We start from the raw sequence: 19210 nt of genomic DNA, 5'->3' as shown, positions 1-19210 counted from the left end.
TTACACAGAGTGGCTACTGCCCTCTCTAGGCAGGATGTGGTAGCCTGACCGTGGTGGCAGGATTAGTCTATATTCAGGGGGTACGGAGGGCTGCCTAGCAGGTCCCTCCTGGTAAAATCTGTGCAGTCTCCCGTACCTGGGTTCTTTTTACCTCTGTGGTATGTGGGATGTGTGTATTGCGAGCCAGTGGGTTCCCTGGGTGAGGATGGTGAGACATTGTGTTTAATGTGAGCCAAGTTGGCATTTGTTTTGCTGGACACCATGTTCTGCGTGCCCCTCCCTATTCTTAGTAGAAGCCTGGTGGAATAGGGTAGCGCCTTGAGGCCCTCGCGGGTGAGTGGTCGAGCTTTATAAGAGTACTTATTGATTGATTGGTATGCACTAGCTCTTACCTTTTTTAGCTAAGACCCCTTTAGCAGTGAGGAACTCCTCCCTTTCTGCTGAGTAATGGTCAGGGAAGCTGGGTCTGGAGTTAATACAAATTCCTCTCAGAGGTATGGGACATATAGGTGATGATCAAGACAATGGGACAGTCCTCCTCACTTGGGCTGATCAGGAAGGGGAACATGGAGGAAATATGCCCCAGGATTGGAGGGACACCTAGCATGCAAACGTAGCCCCCTGATTGGATCAGTTGTCAGAGAATGATAAAAGTCTGGCCTCATCAGCCAGTTGGTTGTTCAAGGCAGTTCTCTTTTCTGACAAGGGACCGTCGAGGAAGCCAAGATCCAGGAGTGCAGGCCAAAGGCTAGATTTCTATTCTCCTTTCAGACATGGGGATAGGGTTTAAATTTGAGGTGGTTTCTCTGTGACGGGTTACCAGTAAAAAGAATATGCCAGTCTGATGGAAGGGGCTGGACTGCAGCTGATCAGGCGGGGCATCGAAGCAGAGAAAAGGCTGTTGGAGGCTATTCTATCCTTAGGAACACAAGGAGACTTCAGACATCTGCTCAAGTTTAGGAAACTTGCGGCTTATCAACATTGAGAGATGGGGGAAGCTCCATGTTTTCACTTGAAGGTGAGACTGCTTCACTGCGGACCCCTCCCTTGTGCTGTGGGAGGATGCGGGTGCTTTTTAAAATTACCATATTTAAACAAGAGTATTACATTGCCGCTATGCAGGCTATTTACATTTTCGATTTGGTACATTATCATTCACATACCATTGCTGTGATTTGTAAACATCCACATTGTGAATAAGGCTAACCGTATAAGAGCGAGGTCTAGAAATCGAAGTTGGACATTCTGAACACCTGTCTTAAGTAGCCCTAATAGGCACTCTTCAATAGTGTCTGCAACCTGCAAGTGCCTGGTTACCCCTATAGCGCTACACACCTCCTCCCAAAATCCTCTAAGGCGTGGGCATGCCCACAACATGTGTATGAGATCCGCCTCATCCATCTTACAACGAGGGCAGCAATGTTGTGTGTTTGGAAACATGTGGTGCAGGTGGCGTGGTGTTAAATAGGACCTATGAAGAACCATGCATTGTATGAATTTAAACTTTGCATTTCGGGTCACTCGTTTAGGATGTTCTAAAATACCGGCCCAATCCCTATCAGACAGTTCCCGCCCTATTTCACCCGACCATTTGGTTCTCAAATCAGTAAGGGGCACTGCTGCATGAGCTTGGATACCAACATACAACCATTCTATAAGATTCCGACCCTCACCCATGTAGTATAATGAGTGGACTAACTCATGTGGCAGAGGTTCTATACGCTGAGGGGCCCAACACTTCCTTACATAGTGCAGCACCATGGCATGCGTCAGATACATGTGATTTGGCGCCCCCGTTACTCTTGTAAAATTGTCATGATCTAAGAGACTTATCACTAAACAGAGCTCCTACCATATCGATTCCTACATCAGCCCAAGCCTGTAGCCTACGCTTCGTGAGTCTCCCACCAGGTATCGGAATCCCCTGTAGTGGAATATTTCCAGCATAGGGGATGGAGATGCTCTTGTGAGATTACCATCAAGCATATCCGCCTGGGACCTATATATATGTATGCCTACGTACTTAAACATATGACGTGCCACCAGTAGAATATATTGACCAAAGCCAATTACATCTGGGCGGGCGCCTTCGTGAAAACAGAAGGCACTCGATTTTCCTTCATTGATGGCAAGACCCGATATACCCCCGAAACTGGAAAAAATACTGGGGAGGGGCTCCAACACATCTGTGAGGTCCCGCACATATAAAATCATGTCATCCGCATAGGCTGATATCAAGTTTGTTGCATTGTCTATTGGAATTTCCAGCTGGCCAGCATCCTGGCGCAGCCTAAGTGCCTGTGGCTCTAGTGCAAGCATGAATAGTAATGGGGATAGGGGGCAGCCCTGTCTCGTGCCTCTATGCACTGAGTATTCTTGCAATATATGGTTGCTGGTGCGTGCTCTCGCAGTAGGGGCCGTGTATAGTAGCCGAATCCACCAAAGATATTCAGGGGGCAACCCAAACTTCTCTAGGGCCTGAAACATATATTCCCAGATGATGGTAACAAATGCTTGCAGCGAGTTCAATACAATGCAGCCAGCATTCACATATTCCTCGGGGGTAGTGGCCATGATATGGTGTAACTGTCTGATATTTAACAACGTGCTTCGCACCGGTAGGAATCTGCATTGGTCCCTATGTATTAGCTTATGTAGGTGGGGAAGAAGTCTGCTTGCTGAGATCTTACTTAAAATATTATATTCCGTTGCCAAGGGCAATAATGGGCGGTAGCGCGTCAGGTCTGTTGCGTCTCTTCCTGGCTTGGGAAGTGAGGCCACCAGTGCCTGCATGGTGGTATTCGGAAGGTGCCCCAGCTCCAAAGACCTATTGGATAGCTTCTTCAGTTTAGGGATTAAGGCCTTAGAGTACGAGTCAAAAACCCAACTGGCAGGCCATGCAGGCCTGGTGCTTTGTTTCGTAGGAGCCCTTTTATTTCGGTGTTTGTGCCTGGGCCTATTAGGCTTCTTTGTGCATCAGCAGTGAGCTACAGATAGGACAGGTTCTCTAGAAATGGGTCTATAAGTGTGGCATCAATTTGAGGGGGCTTACTGTACAAGGTCCTATAATATGTGCAGAATGCTTAATTTATGTCCCGCTGAGTGAGCCATTTCTCCCCCTGGTATGTTGACATTGCAGATCACATGAAGTGGTGGGTCGTCCCTCAGTATTTTAGGTAACAGTGTCCCGGATTTAACAGCTTCCGTGTGTTCCAACTGGGTGTACGCCCTGCGATTGATAACCCTGAGGGATTCTAACAACTAGGCATGCTGTATGTGTGCGTCCTGCAAGGGAGCCTGTTTAGCTAGATTGCACACTGCTTCCTGCTCCAACTTGCTCATTGTATTCTCCACCTTGGTTAAGTTTTGGTGTATTTCCTGCCTACCTCCTACTGTGGCGCTAATCGCTGTGCCCCTTGAGCACATCCCATTCAATTAGAACCGAGGAGGCAGTGTTCCCATTTTCTACAAAGTAGTTTGTGATCGCCGTGGATAATGTGCTATGAAAAGGAGCGTCCTCTAACATCTGGGGCCATAGCTTCCATGTAGGGACTGGAGTGGGGTCTCTGCCCCACGCAATGGAGATCTCCAGGGGGTTGTGGTCCGAGAAGGTCTTTGCTAAGTATGTGGTGTGGGCCACTTGTGGTGCGATGCGAAGGGAGCATAGCATTCTATCAATGTGCGTGTGTAATTGATGGACTGGGGAATAAAAGGAATATTCCTTGCTTACTAAGTTCTTCATTCTCCATACATCCCCCAGCGCATCCCCCAGCGCCCACCCATTAGCCCAGTTGCAGAGGGCTTCGGCCTGTTTAATAGCTCCTGCTCCATTCAGAGGTGGTTGCCGACCTATCTAGCGATATGTCCATCACTGTGTTACAATCACCTCCTAATATCCATGGGTGTATCTCCCATCCTGCCAATATCTTTTTCAGTCCCTTGAAAAATTTGTCTTGGTCAAAGGGACATAGATGTTACCGAGCACCACCAGCGAGCCATCTAAGGTCCAGCGTAAAAGTATGTATCTACCGTGTTCATCAACGCACCTTTCTAGCTTGACAAACGGAACCCATGCTTAATACAAATAGTCACCCCTCTTGCAAAGGCCGGGTAATCAGTAAAAAAAAAATCCCGCAACATTTCTTGCGAACTTTCCCCGCTTCAGACTCTGTGAGAAGTGATTATTGCAGGAACACTATCTGCACCTTGCGTCTGAGTAGTTGTGCATTCACCCTGTGCCGCTTTTGCACCAATCCCAGGGCCGGCACATTCCAAGTGATTAAGTTATAGGAACCAAGCATATTTGATTGGTGATGTGTAGGTGTGACTGCAATGTAAATGTTGAGCTCCTCAACTCAGAGCTCATCAACCACAGGGAACCAGAGCCCCTAAACTCCCTTTGAACTATTAATACACGGCCAGGCCATTGAACTATGCGGAGCCAAACAGAGAACTCAACAACACAAATACTGCTGCATCTATAGAGTGCATACGCTTTGTGGGGGCAGTCGCTGCCACCTGCCATGTTTGCTTACACACATGCACGAGCTCCTCAGTCTCTACGGAACCCAGGAATTATATTGTTGTTATCGCATTAACAGGTACCATCATAGCCTTATGGAAAAAGGATATATTGGTCCTTGAAACCATATGTTGAGCACCAACCGCTGCTTCGCCCTCATATCAGACAATGCCGCCTATCCAAAACAGCACTATCCCAACAGATCGTCCGCTGTCTGAGGTGTTACCTTGGGGAACAGCGCAAGACTTCGCTCTGAATCAGAGTGTACAGTACTGTTTTCTGATGAGTCAGTAGCCATTCGGAGGTTATCTTCCCTGAAGGTGTTAGTAGTGGCCAACGGCTCTTTCCTGCTAAGCTGGGCCTGATCATATGTAGGGCTGAGCGTTTGCGACTTATGTACTTTAACATTGCAGCATGATCTACGTTCTTGAGTCCGTTTAGGACTGTTGGGCGGCCTGCGAGATGTGGCGCTGGAGTTCAAAACTGGGCCAATGACCTCTATCCATTCTTCTGCATCCTTCGGGCTGTCAAAAAGTAAGTTTTTTGCTCGTGGATGAGTTTCAAGCGGGCAGGAAAACAAGAGTGCATATTTTAGATTCAAGGCACCCAGTTTCTTTTTAACTGTTTGAAAAGAGGACCTCTGGCACTGAACCATTAGTGTATAATCGGGATACAGTGATATCCAGTGGATTTCAAAATGAATCTGTGATCGCTCACGTGCCTTCTGAAGTAGTACATCGCGGTCCCTGCAATTTAGTATCTTGACTATTAGTGGCCATGGAGGTCTGCCAGTAGGGATTCGGTGGGTTCTCTCCACACAAAAGAAGGTTGATAGACCATCCGGGGCTATATATTCACTGAACCATTACTCCATAAAACTGGCAGCATTGGGGCCCTCACTGTGTTCCGGGAGCCCTAAGACGCGCACGTTGTTTCTGCGATTTCTGCCTTCAATTCTGTCCTGTAGGCCATTGACTTGCCGCTGCAATTGTTGTATTTGTGACGCTTGTTCCTTATGTTGGGGCTCGATCTCATTCAAAGTTTGTCCATGGGATTTCACTGTGCTTGCTAGTTCGGCATGGTCAGACTTGAGCAACGTGAAACCTGTTGTAAGCGATGCAATTTGCTGTTCAGTGGCCTTTCGGGATTCCCTGACCACCTGGAGGATTAAGTCCAATTTGTCTTGGGGCACCTCTGTATTCGTGGGAAGGATGAAGCTGGGCGATGGTCTCGGAGAGTTGTCCTCTTCGTCCGTGGGATGAGTGGTGGCGGAGGATGTCTCTGGTACTTTCCCTTTGGGTCGCCCCATTGCTCGTGGCAGCCCTCCCTTCGATTACTGTTATTTGCATGTGGACAGTTGGCTGCAACGTTGCTGGGGTTGCGTACACTCAGTACAATAATGTCAGTTCGAGTTACCAGGGTGTCCGAGCCAGGCAGGGCAGTTCTTTGCTACGTTCAGCCAAGTCTTCTGTAAGGTCTTCTGGACATCACACTTGACAATCACTGGGTTCGGACTCCACCCTCTGTGCTCGAGATTGCAAGCATGTTCTGGGTTCGCGCCCCACGCGATCAGCCTTTGATGCGATGCGTTGTGGGCGTGCCTCCAACCAAACTCAGTCAGTCTGGGCCCTCAGATTACAGGTCTGCACCGCTAGTCCCAGGTAGTGGTGTCTCGCTCCATATCCCACCACGCAAATCAGTATCTTATAGGAGCCACTTCAGGTGACAACCATACCAGAGTTCAGGATCGTCCACTCATCTTCAATCCGGCCACCGGGATCTCATGGGGACTCCCTGCGAACAACAATCCGTCCAGGTCCCAGGTGGGTTGCTTCAGGGATTCCAGCTCTGCGTGTGCTACAGACAGGCGCCCAGCCGTGTGCCCCCTTAAACAGAGACAACGATCGGGTTGAGATGGGGGGGGGGGGGGGGGGGGGGAAGACAGCCCAGGCCAATTGGTCCGCTCAGAGGCTGCACTCGGATCACTCTTCAAAGGCACTGCTCTCTCTCTAGCGCCTGCCTGGTGCCAGGGTCGGGCGTGTCGCACGCTCTGGGATCCCCTGCTGTGTTTGTGCAGAAGAGGCCGGCGGGTCAGCGGCTAATACTGCTCCGATTCCGATCTCTGCCCCCAGTCGCGAGAATACAGTCAGGCCCACCGCGTCAGGCGAGAGCCCAGGCCAGGCAAATCACACGCAGCTCCTCCGTTGTCAGCAGAGGTACAGTCACTTGGGAGGGCATGCCGGTTCGTTAATTTCTTCTCTATCCCCTCAGCCTGACTAGGGGCAATAGCCTCTTCCAGCAGGGTGTGTGCCGGTCTGTGCTAGCGCCAGGCATGGGATCGGCAGCCCGGGTGTCACTGGAGTCCGTGGCAGACCGACGCCCTCCTCAGGATCCGACCACGCTTGTTACCAGCAATCCAGAGCCCCCCGGAATAGGTAGCTGATGGTAGTGCTATAGGGTCAGCTGCAAACTACGCTACCCTCTGTAGGCTCGTGGATTCCAACACACCTCGCTAGGACATATCTCGCACGGCCCGCAAGGCCTCACTGCCGCATTGGCCTCACCTTGAGTGTTCCTCCCAGCAAAAATAGTTTCGGCCTCGCTAGTCGACCACATAGTGACCACACCGTCATCCGCTCCACTCAACACGCATGCACAGGCGTCACCCAAGGATTACACTGACACATTCGTCATGGGTGAAGAACTGCTGCAGGTTTATTTCATACAACATAAGTATGACGAGAGAGTGGGTTATCTTACAGGCGATCCAGGGCAAGCAGCCCCTCGCTGCTCTGCCCGCCTTACGAGCCAGCACGCACGGTGGGTCGATGCCCGACAGCGCGGCACATACTTTTCAGATCCACTTTTCAGATCCTCCTTTGGATCACGTGATCTGTCTAATACGCCCGCCCCCTTTTTACGTGGGGCGGAGCGTGTTATGGCACACCCCCGGTTGGTCAGGCCCCCCAACCGCCCGAAGGACTAACGGGGCGCCGTCGCGGTCTTCCCAGAACCTCCTTCGGCTCCTGGACCTTGGCTCGGGCACCCTTACTGTGCCGGACAGGGGTACCCTTACTGTACCGACTGTCGCAGAGGTACCCTTACTGTACCGTTCTGCCTCCAGATCGCCCTGTAACTCCGCCACAGCTCTGGGGAGGCTTCCGTCGCTGCCAGAGCCCCCCCTTCCTCCCTTCGCTGTTATAGGTGCGAGCTAGCTTTTACTGGGCTAAATTATGGGTCCTGTTCTGTAACCCGTACATGACCGCATTAATTTGCAACATTACTCAGGAGCCCAGGGCAGACTGACAAAGGATGTCTTTTGGCCCCACTGCCGTTCAGCTTAGACGTGAATGGTGTTCCTAACTTTCTTAGCGATGCGACTGCAGATCTTCCTGACGTAATTATGGGAAGATCTAGCACCTACATATGGAGCCAGAACTGAACCATGGCTGAAATTCTTCAATCCATCGATACCCTTCATATCCTAGCATGAAGAAGGTTTTAATTTCCACTTTGTCTACAAAGGTGATGTATTGATAGCGTCAAGGTGCCCGAATTGCTGCTGCTTCGAGGTTTGCATGATTTCTCGGCAGGGCAAAACATTTAACGTAACTGCTATATGGACGCCTTTTCATGACTCCGGATAAAGCCAATATGTCTGACTGAGCTGCCGAAGAATACATCTGTCAGCTCGATGACCCAAATTTGTGAACGTTTCCCAACTCCCTGGCTCCAAGGACAGGCTGAGCGGGAAGAGCAACACCTAAATCTGTTTCTCAGGCTGGAAAATATGGCATGGGTAACAAGGCATTGGTGAAATAGGCGCTTATGGACCTGCAATCCTATTATGATTTTTCAATTGGCAAAATTAGGGGCCTTCCTGGCTTAGAAGTGTGTGTTCCCAACAGCTACAGCACAATAAGCAGGGTGAAGGTAACGTGCGAGTTAACCACTTTCCCTACGTATATAAACACAAGCTGACATCACGGGTATCTAATGAGGGGATGGGCCCTTAAAAGCTATGAGCATCAGACAGTACGGGGGCAACAGCCTCTGTCTATGTACTCTCACCCAGCACACGGGAAACATATGCTCACTGTCCCTGGCTGCTTCATGTCACTGTCTCTGAATGGTTACTGCCACAAACCTTAGCTGGTGACAGCATTGTTGGCAAATGATTCGTTGAGACAATCTCACCTTCCTACAGCATGCCAGTCCAAATAAATGAACAATCGATAAAACTGCTAACTCTGCCATGTTTACCATTTCGGCCATTAACTCCCTACGTTTGCTTCCGTTCACATTGTCTTATCCTATTGTTTACTACAAACTGACCCCTATCTTAGCAACATCTCCTCGTTTTAGCCTTTCTACTTGCAAATTAAGTTACATTAAATTGGATGATAGAGTCTTATACTAGTCCCGCTGTTCATCCCAATCTTTTCTTGCTCTCCACTGGGACAGCGTATCCAATTTCCTTGCTTGTTGGATAGAAGCTAACTTTTAGACTTTATTGCTGCTGCAAGGAGTTAATAGGTTTGCCTACAGTCATTGTTATACCGGTGTTGCTGCGCTATAGGTAATTCGTGACACCCGACATAGTGGTTTGAAAAAGAAACTTCTTATTTTATCAAATAATTTGTTGTGAGCCCCAGTTATGATTTCGTTCACATCTTCATAGTTGGCAGTGTTTCTATCTTGCCAATACCTGGGTCACGTCTGCCTTAAATGATGACAATACATCTGGCTTTTCCGCTAGCTTTGCCCATTTAACCTGTCAAATGTCGTTGGAAAGCAGGACATCTCTGGTCATGCCCATTTCAGAAGGTGTTAAGCCCGTTCCATTACTAGAAAGTTGAAGTGCAAAGTTCAAGAGGTATGGTCGCTCTCTGCTCTCTCAATTATTACCATGTAGATGAGGGCATGCCATTCTGGGGTGTCTGGTTGAAGTATGCACATGTAATTGACACTCTCATTCTGGGGTGTCTGGTTGAAGTATGCACAGGTAATTGACACTCTCCCACGTGCAGTGCTGTGAAACGTTTGAAGTAGTTCATCAAATTCAGCCAGCCACCCCCCTAGGTGGAGGCTTGCACTCCCAAACTTCTGCTAGTGTAAAACCCGGTCACACCTCCAGTTCAGTGGAATTTAGTAATTCACGACACTAACAACCCCAGGGGCCTAATACTGGGCTGTGTATATGCGGCCCAATATCACCATGAACAATTAGCTTGGAGTGGATGGGTGTCAACCTAGCCTGGCTGAAGTGCAAAACCTTTGACAATCACTCCTGACAAGATGTGCCAACGCAGGTGGAATAAAGAGTTATCAAGCCCGCCATACTTCCTTTCCCAGTTCGACACAGGTCGGGGAAGATGCCCCTTCCAGAAAGGTCATGGCCTTATCCCTGAAGCCTATCCATACAGCATTCTACCGGAAATCTACAGTATTGCTTTGTAAAGCTTTTTCTGGTTCCACTTATTAATTATGGTCGATATGATCCCCCTCAGTTTGAACAAAATCTTAGCTAATCGTACGCCTGCCTAATTCCCAGGGCTGACTGGTTTAATGCTTTACGCCTGGAATTGCCCCAGCAAATGTGGCCTTGCACTGAAACTTAACTGGGTTGTCTCAACTTTCCTTTTAGAACCATAATTATCTTGCACCAGTATCAAATGTGCCACCCGCATCCATGCCCTATCTGTTGCTATGCAGATGTCATCCAATTCAATGATGTAAGCGACATATCAACCAGTTCTTGCGCCTTTGTGGGAAACAAAATTCCATATGCCGGGATTTCCCCACTAGTACCCATGATGCTGAACCTGGAAGTGTAAGGCACACATGAGGTCCGACAAACGTCTCAATGACCTTAAAGATGTTGTGTATGACACACAAACCCATGATTTGAAAGAAAACATTACACCAGCTGTTGTCGAATAGGAAGGCAAAGATGAAAGACAGCAGCACCTCTTGACTCAAGCGTGGGACTCGCAATAATAACATCGGTATTCCAAATCCAAACATTTAACCAATATTTGATCACATGTGACTATCTTAATCACCATCAGCCTGGGCCAGCTTCCGTATTAAACTGGCGAGTGGGCCGCAACAGAGTACTTTTGAAATGTAAAACCATGCATTTTCAAACATGAAGCCAGGAATCGAAGGAATGCTTGGGGACAATAGTGTGAATAGTGCTGGTGGCCTCTGGTTCAGGGTTTTCCGGAATGAAACATCCGTCAAGTTAAGAGAGACCAGCGTGTGGGCTGCAATAAGAAATACATTACAGGGACCAATATGAGCATGATGTGTGGACACCAAGGCCTATATATCTTACATCAGACTCTGCAAACCATGCTGTTTTGGCAAGCCGTTATGTGCGATGAAAGTGGGGGTAAAAGTACCAGTTTACTGGTGCACCACCATGCAACGCTTGCCTGTATCACAAGAAAACCTTCCCCAACTTGGACATACACACAACCGCTTCAAGTGTCCTGCAATATCAGCTCTTCCGAATTTGGCTAACGAAAACTACCATTGGCCAAAGGCTAAAACTAGTAAAAACTAGACCCATTGTGCTTCCCATTGCTTGTCATGCCTAAATTGCAGCAGCAGAGGTAAGAAATCGGCCGCCAGGCACTGTACAAGTATGCGCGAGCCCCACCACCTTTTCTGAATATTCACGGTCGCTCCACAAGGATGAATTGCACAGGAGATGCACATTGGAAATGCTCTGGGACGAAGGAACGGTGTCTGCCTGCAGCCCTAGCTAGCCATATGTTTCTCAAAACGCTTACCATAAACCGTAATGAGTACAGACTCATCAGAGATCACCCTGGCCCCCCAAACCTTCACAGGGAAGTGGAGAGAAATGAACTCATTTGCGCAGGGCAAAAAATACCAAAAGTTAATACTGACCAAGTTGAACTTTGCATCTCACACAAAACTTCGCCGAGCCAATCAATCATATGCATGTGAATCAGTGTATAGGAAATGTTACCTGAGCCAAAGGACTCAAAGTGAAGGAGACTCATGTCCTCCCTACTGGCAGGCATTATAGTTTAAGGTTGCTTGGTGTGGAGAAGCACAAGCTCAGTCGCTTTCTAGCCAAAATAACCCTCTTTATAACATTAATCAATGTTCTAACAATGTATGTTTTGCAGGTGTATGCAGCTCTAGGATGAGCGTCTGTAGCTCAATGTTGACTCTTAGGCTTTAAGATATACATTGCAAGTAACCAAAAGGATGCCTCTTTTGAACACAGTAACCTGCTGACCTATTTACATCATACACACTCCGCAATCTACTTGGCACACGTTCTTTGCAGCGGGCATATTAACCCTCTGCACTAACTACACCGAAGTCCAAAAAAAACAAACTCCACTATACACAATCCTGATCTCTCTCCATGAAGATAACGAATCACACGAGTTGTCTTGACATTTATGTGAGGCCTGGAATTGCCGCGGACAGAAACGCCGCATCCGGTGCTTCTAAGCATGATAAACTTCCAAACCCGGCAGGAGGAGACGGTAGGGAACCGCGACAGAGGACAAGACAACCGCGTCGTCCAGCATAACCTACACTTGTGTAACCCTCGCGACCTGTAGGCCCGAACCTAATATCCCCCAACCGCGTCCCGCTCGCAGGATGATCCGCCCGCAATTCTACCCCCGCTCCGCTCATCCCCCCCGCGACAAGAGTAGTCCCTTTATACAATCAAGTGAGTTTACACTCATGAAGAGTTGTTCTATGTAGTGTGACAACACAGAATCTCAATCTAATACGTATAGGCTTCTATATAGTTTGCACTATTGTTATCATCAGGCTGTCGCCTAACATAATTACAAGTTAATTTTTTGACACAAATATAGACAATTGCTAGCCCAGCAGTCTATTGCGTGGCACAGGGACCCAATCGGGGCAGAATCTGTTTCGTGGGCACGGGGAGATAGGGTGCTTTTCCCGGAGACAAAAGATGGCGGGATGCCCGGGCTCAAAACTCCCAAATCAACCGCACCGACCCGTACTCTTCCGACAAAGTGCTCTGACCGCCCGTACAGATGTACCCATCCCCCCACCCCGACGGCCCCATTGTGCGGCCAGCCGGGGGGGGGGGCAACTACAAATAAACCGCAATACATCCAAAGGAGAGCACTCATATCATTACTCTCCAGAAACCGCTACCTTCCCACATCTCGGCTCGGGTGCCCAACTCAATAAAACATGCCGCTCTGTGGATCGTAGGTTAGCAGCATCGCACACATTCACCAATCCTGGCCATACCCCGAACTACTCTGGCATCCGCACCCCCGCTGCTCAAAATTGTTCTCCCTCTCCCAGCATTGGGCGCTGGTACTGCAACAGTTGCGCTACACCCAGCAGGGAAGATGGACCAAATTGCCTGAAAGGCGCCACCCAGGGGGCAAGAGCCAAGGCCCCCAAAGGGCCCCAAACTCCCTGCGAAAACCACGGAAACACTGCCTTCACAGCCGACATGATGTAAAATGACACTGCTTCCAGCGGTGACCATGAGACCCGCACACTCACCGCATGCAGCGACCCCCTCACACCCATTGAGGCAGGGGGGGGGGTCCAGACTCACCGCAGAACTTTTTCCAACTAAGAAAGATTTAACAAATCGCCCATCTGCTGACCCATTCTGCTCTCATCCAGGTAGTACTCGCACTGGTTCTTTCGCGATTAGATTTCTCCAACTCTATCTACCTGGGTCTTCCCCTCACCATCGTTAAACGCCTGCAGATTGTTCAAAATCAAGCGGCCAGATTAATATTCAAGAGCAATCGCAGGAAGTCTGCCAAGCCTTTGCTGGCCTCCCTCAATTGGCTCCCCATAACCCATCGGTTCATCTTCAAGACAGGTTGCATAATTTTCAAGGCTCTCCACGGTAAAAGCCCTAGGTTCATCAATCAACTCATAAATAAACATGAACCGACCCGCGACCTCCGCTCTGCCCATCTGTCCCTCCTCACGGTGCCGACATTTAAAAAGAAACGACTTGGTGGATCCCGCTTTGCATACCTTGCCCCAAAAACCTGGAACTCTCTGCCCTTGTCTATCCGGAATTGTGCCAAGCTTTCAGAGTTCAGGAGAGCGTTGAAGACCTGGTTATTCAAACAAGCGCACGGTTAGGGCATTATTCCATCTGCCTTCTTACTTACCTCCTACCATCGGTTTCCTCAGCGCCATGAAACCTCTGGGTGACCGTGCGCTTAACAAATTCCGTATAAGATAAGAACTGAAGAGGCCGGTCACCGACGCAACACATCCGACATCACACGACAGAGGATGCACCTGGATGCAACCACCACTCTGCAGACACCAGACCAGTACCTCTGACAAAGAGACGGCGTGTCCAGACGCACCGGTGCCTCCCACATAACGGCAGTCGGGGCAAACAGGCGATACAAAGCCCACGGACGGGCCCGGGGACGGACCAAGCCCCCCCAAGCCTACAGATGTTCCATCGGTGGGCTCAATCTCCCACCCCAGCAATCCGCACATTAGCACAGAATTGGAACACCCGGGGGAGGGCAGGGGCATCTACCCCCAAAGACAGTGCAGGGAGGCGGGAGGACTGCCCTAAATGGCCTAAACTCACCGAGCTATCTAGGCACCAGACTAGCAGGAAAACTTGACTCTGTCTCCGACCAAGACGCGACGCAGAACCAAGGAGACGACATGCAGACGGCGTCGCTCCCCCGGCCCCAGACACCTCACCTCAGGGTCCTGCCGACCACACTCAACGCGACGCTGCCACGACGGAGACGACGATCTCGCGCGGCCAGGAGGGAAACAGGAAGCAGAGGGCGATCTGCAGAGGCGGGAGGCATAAATAGGCCTAAGCCCGCCCAGTGGCCCGCCTCCCCCGGCAAGGCCAATGATTAGGGCATCCCCTCCCGAGGCGCGGCATCCTGTCCTGAGAGGTGGAACCAGGGGGGAGGCTCCGACGGGTGGCCACTAGAAGGCTGACCTGCTAATGTCCCCCTGCGTGGGACGCGGCCAGCGGCAGTCTCACATCAGTTATGCCACAGCGGCAGCACGGCGGTGCTGGCTCGATGGGGCACGGCTCATGATGGCATAACAGGATTACTATTCCCGGGATCCGGGGCCTCCTTAATCTGCGTTTGTCCTGTTAGAAGGTTAGCCACGTCCCCCCTGGGAGGATGTGGGTGTTTTCAGTTATCTGTAGCACGGAAAGAATGCCCTGGTGAAGAACGTACCATTTGAACCCCAAGTCTCTTTCTCTGCCCCAGGATTCTCATAACCCCCAGTTTTGTCCTTGCTTGTCCTGCACTGGTAGCAAGTAGTATCGTCCCTGTGGGTGCCCTACTAATAGAAAATCTAGACTGTGACATGTGGACTATGTGGTAAAGGCTCCCACCTCTTTTGAGTCACCTGAGAGTATCAGGGTGGACTGGCGCTTACTCTCCAACAGCAATCCCGGTTGGTTGTTTCAGGCTGTTCAATTAGTCCTATAGAGACCCCTGCCACTGCCCACAGTGGTGTTTTTGCCAAGGAAAGGTGGGCACTTCTGTTGCTTTGCGTGGTGGGACAGAGGGTGGACTATGAACATTTGACTTCATATCAACTGCTGAATCCCTAACAATATATTACAAGTACTGGTAACATTGCTCTAGCTTTGAAGAGTAACCCTGTGCAATATGGTCTGTTCAATGCAATGTTAACTGTGTTTTTATAGTGCTCAATGTCTAGGTGATATATATTACTGTTTGGGGTCAGAACCTCCAGCGAGTTGGAGAGGCTTCTGATTTTCACTGTGCATCTTAGTCTTCTGCGTAGTATTTTTGTGTTTTAAAGTACTTCTCTTTTATAAAGTAAAGCACTGATTGGACATTGATCACATTAGCTGGTATTAGGGTGTAGACTATTCTGAATGTCTAACCCCCGTCACCTTCTTGAGTAAGCCTTGAACTGCTCTGTCCCGCTACCCTGAGAGTCAAGTGCTGGAGAGGAGCACTTGGATATCTAATTTGGTGTCAAATAGTAGTGTGGCCCAGGAAACCAGCGGTGAACAGCTCAAATTGATGAAACTGAAGCCCAGCAACCCCTAACTGCCTTGATGCCCTAAGAACCCAGTTGTCACACAGCCCCTTTCTAGAATTCAAGTTCCGGACACAGACTTAAAACAGCAAGTTACTTGCCTGTTACACACACTGTAAAGTGTGGGTTTCTTTTTCACACTCATTCACTTCTTTTACTGAAGCTTCCAGCAGAGCGTGCTATAGGAATCAGTTTTCAGTATTCAAGTTCCTTGCTGCCACAATCCCATAATGCAGCATTTCAATCAGGTAACGCTCTTTCTGGTAGAGACTCCACCCGGCAGTAGATTTCACACTTTTGACTATTCCCCAAGTGTCAGTCTGGGTTTTGAAATTCTCCTTCCTGAGGAAGTTGTTGAGAGGGCGCAGGTCTAGAATAGGCCGCAGGCCTACGTCCTTCTTGAGCACCAGAAAGCAGCAAGAAGAACACCTTGTACTAGTTATGGCGCTGGCACCTTTGTGGCAGTCCCTGTGGCCAAAAGAGCTTGCACTTTTGCCAAAGAATGGAGACATGGTACTCCATCAGTCGCTGGCGGATGGTGAAAGGTGAGGTGGGGAATAAGGGAAGGAAGGGTAAGGCGTATCCCCTGTGAGCAATCTTTTAGGCTCATTTGTCCAAGGGGAGTGCCTGGCATTCTGGCAAGAATTGGTAGATTCTGCCTCCCACCGAGTGGTGGTGTCCCTGAAAGAGCACGCTAAAGAGGTTTGGTAGTTGGGGCTGTGGGGAGTAGATGGGCCGCACGCTGACCTTGACCGCAGAGGTGGCCTCTATTGGGAAGATGCTGTTTTCCGGCGGGGCATACTATGCTGGCCGTAATGGACACGAAGGCCAAAGCTGCAAAAGGAGCAATGTAACTGTTGTGGTTGGTGAGGCGGAAATGCCCAAAGAGCGCTCGGAAGCTCTGCTATCCTTAAAGCTCTCAAGAGCGTAATCAGCTTTGATCCCTAGTAGGTGAGTCCCATCAAAGGAAATGTCCATCAGGGAGGAGTGGACATGGTCAGACAGCCCAGCCGATCGTAGCCACGTATGGCGACAAATGGTAACGCTGGTGGCTATGTAAAATCTGTTTAGAGGCCCAACACAATTGTGTCCCGCCGGTTGTTAGTCTTTGGATTCAATTAAAGAGGAAAACTTGCCACTCATGTGAGGGTGCGGCCAACACCACCTTCAATTAATTAAAATGTTAACCAAGATGTGTTCTCCAAAATTAAAAAGATTCCTTTCAATAGGTCACTTACAGTACGGATGTATGTTTTCTCAAGACATAATAAAAAATGAGTATGTTCCATCAACATTTTCACAAATTAATTTATTTTTGTTTCTTGATCGTAGAAGAAAGGATGCCTTATAACGTAGTTTTCCAATTCAAAAAAGAGAAGTTTTTGATCTTCAGGTGATGTTGCAATTCATGTTTTATATACGATAAAGAGACTGACTTCAAAATTGAGGAAAAGGTGCCAAATAGGAATAGGCATGCATACAGAACTTAGAAGATATGCTATCAAGGTCCAAATGAAAGAGGAAGACAAGAGGAAAAAGGGAATATTCCCAGATTCAAAGCACATAACATGATTACAAATGTTGTTATACATCATAGTCCTATTAAATGGGCCGTCTGCCATGCCATGTCATGCCTCATGTGTATAGCAAGTGAGGAGAAAAAACACAGCATCATGCAAAGGAAAAGCATGACGTTTAATAATTAGACATACATCTGTTCAGGTGTCATCAAAATCCCTGATCCATACATTACACCTGTCGAAGAGGCTCCCATACATCATGTCCCCTGTATATTACTCATTGAAGCGTAACATGGTGGTGCAGGAAATATGCACAATATAATTTGGTAAACGCATATCGATTGAGGAACATAAAGAACCGCTTAACTATGCTCCCATAGGGTATGTCGGGAGGATTCCAGTAAGCAAGTCCCCCTATCAATTGATCAATTAGAATGTCTACCATTGTGCCACAGGAAGGGATGACATAGTATAGAACAGTCCAGAGCAAATAATCTGAAATATGTATTGAATAAAAAACTACTAATTGATACATCTTTTATATAATTTGCTACAAAAACTAGGTATGTAGTTCCGCAGTTTGTGCCTATGGCCTGCCTAATGGAATTGGTAATGTCAAGCCACAACAAATTGCTGCACCACAACCATCTTAAATCAAATAAGCGAGCACAGGGTGAAGGTTTGCGGGCTCACCAGGGAATACTTGTGCCACCGAATCCCAAAGGGCATGGAATTAGCCCCCCAACAAACAGGTGGCGTTAAACAGAGTGGAGGATCAAGCTGGTAGAAGACGTTTGCCAAATGTTTCCACTCGCTTAGGTTCCCTATATGGGGCAGAGGTAGGAAAGGTGTTGGGATTAGAGCGGCTGGTGGAAGCTTGCGCCACTAGGCTGACAAGGGGGAGCGGAGGCAGGGGGAGGGATGGGGGGTGGGTCTGTGAAAGGAAAGATGTGTAGCCTGGACCAGGGCGATGGCTCCTAGAAATCTGTCTATTGACTGGTGGGCCGGAGCATTCTTTGGCCAACCCCCAGTAATGTATCCGTCAGCGATATGTTGAAAGGAAGAATGGGTTTCAAATATGTCTCCCCTGCTTGAAGGACCTCAGTCAAAACAAATTTGTGTTAAACTGCAAGGCAGGGAGCTGGAGGTCAAGAACTTTAGCCCAGACTGCCATGGCGTAGGAGGCAGATTCCTCTTTGGTTAGTCCAGGGGGAGAAAAAAAGTGCGGTCTCCGGGGAGGTACCAAGGCCACTAGCCTCTATGTCCCCATACCTATTGTCATCCTGGTAGGGCTGAGCAAACTCATCACCCCGGCACGGTCATTATCCGAATGAGTCCCCAGAAATGGAATACAGAAAGTGTTGTCAATCTTGTGGCAATTCAAGTGGCGGAAGCGACACCTTAGGCAGATTTGGGAAGTCGAAGTCAGATCAGAGTTGGAGAAAAATAAAAAAATTAAATAAGGACCACCTCCTAAGGCGCTGAAGTTGGCATTGGTGTCAACATACCTGGTGCCGTTGTAGGTCAGGGCACTGGAAGCAGGGTTGGAACAAGAGCCTGAGACAAGACAGCATAGAGGGTTCAGCTGGTACTTAAGGCGAACCCATCGGCAGGATCCCAGGTGGAAGGCCTCTTGGCTCTTTGGGGCCTGAAGGCACGCCAGAGGGAGTCTGTAGGGATCCAAACAGCTGGAGCATGGCTATGCAGAACTTCAATCTGACACAGGGAGGCTGCAGGCCCAAGAAACTCTGGTTGTGCCAGAACCAACTGCAGGATTGTCTCCGATGACGGCACACTTTGGGAGAGAGATCGAGAAAGGTGGCGCCAGCCATGTGTCTTCTCAGGCAAGTGGTTCATGGGAGGAGAATCCCTCTTCAATTTCTTGTGTTTCTTATGCTTACCTGAGGTCTTGGAGCGTGACAAAAACAGACCTCTGGAGCAGGTCCGTCGATTCAGGAAACGGAACAGAGATCGAAACTTGGATGCAGATTGTGACTTGGAACGGTCCCGGAGAGGAGTCTTATACTTGGCGACGTAAAGTTCCCCCCTGAGTTCCCTGATGGCCTTTGGGTTTATTGGC

The 19210-nt window shown here is 49.0% G+C and overlaps 1 protein-coding gene across 11 annotated transcripts in view; it reads right to left on the bottom strand.

The window, feature by feature from the left end:
• Nucleotides 1-19210, bottom strand: part of DCTN1 (dynactin subunit 1) — a 733647-nt gene that overhangs the window by 2340 nt on the left and 712097 nt on the right. The window lies entirely within an intron of this gene.

Source organism: Triturus cristatus, chromosome 2_2 (genome assembly GCF_964204655.1).
Source record: "Triturus cristatus chromosome 2_2, aTriCri1.1, whole genome shotgun sequence".
NCBI classification, from domain to species: Eukaryota; Metazoa; Chordata; class Amphibia; order Caudata; family Salamandridae; genus Triturus; species Triturus cristatus.
This window is presented reverse-complemented; position numbering and strand designations above follow the sequence as displayed.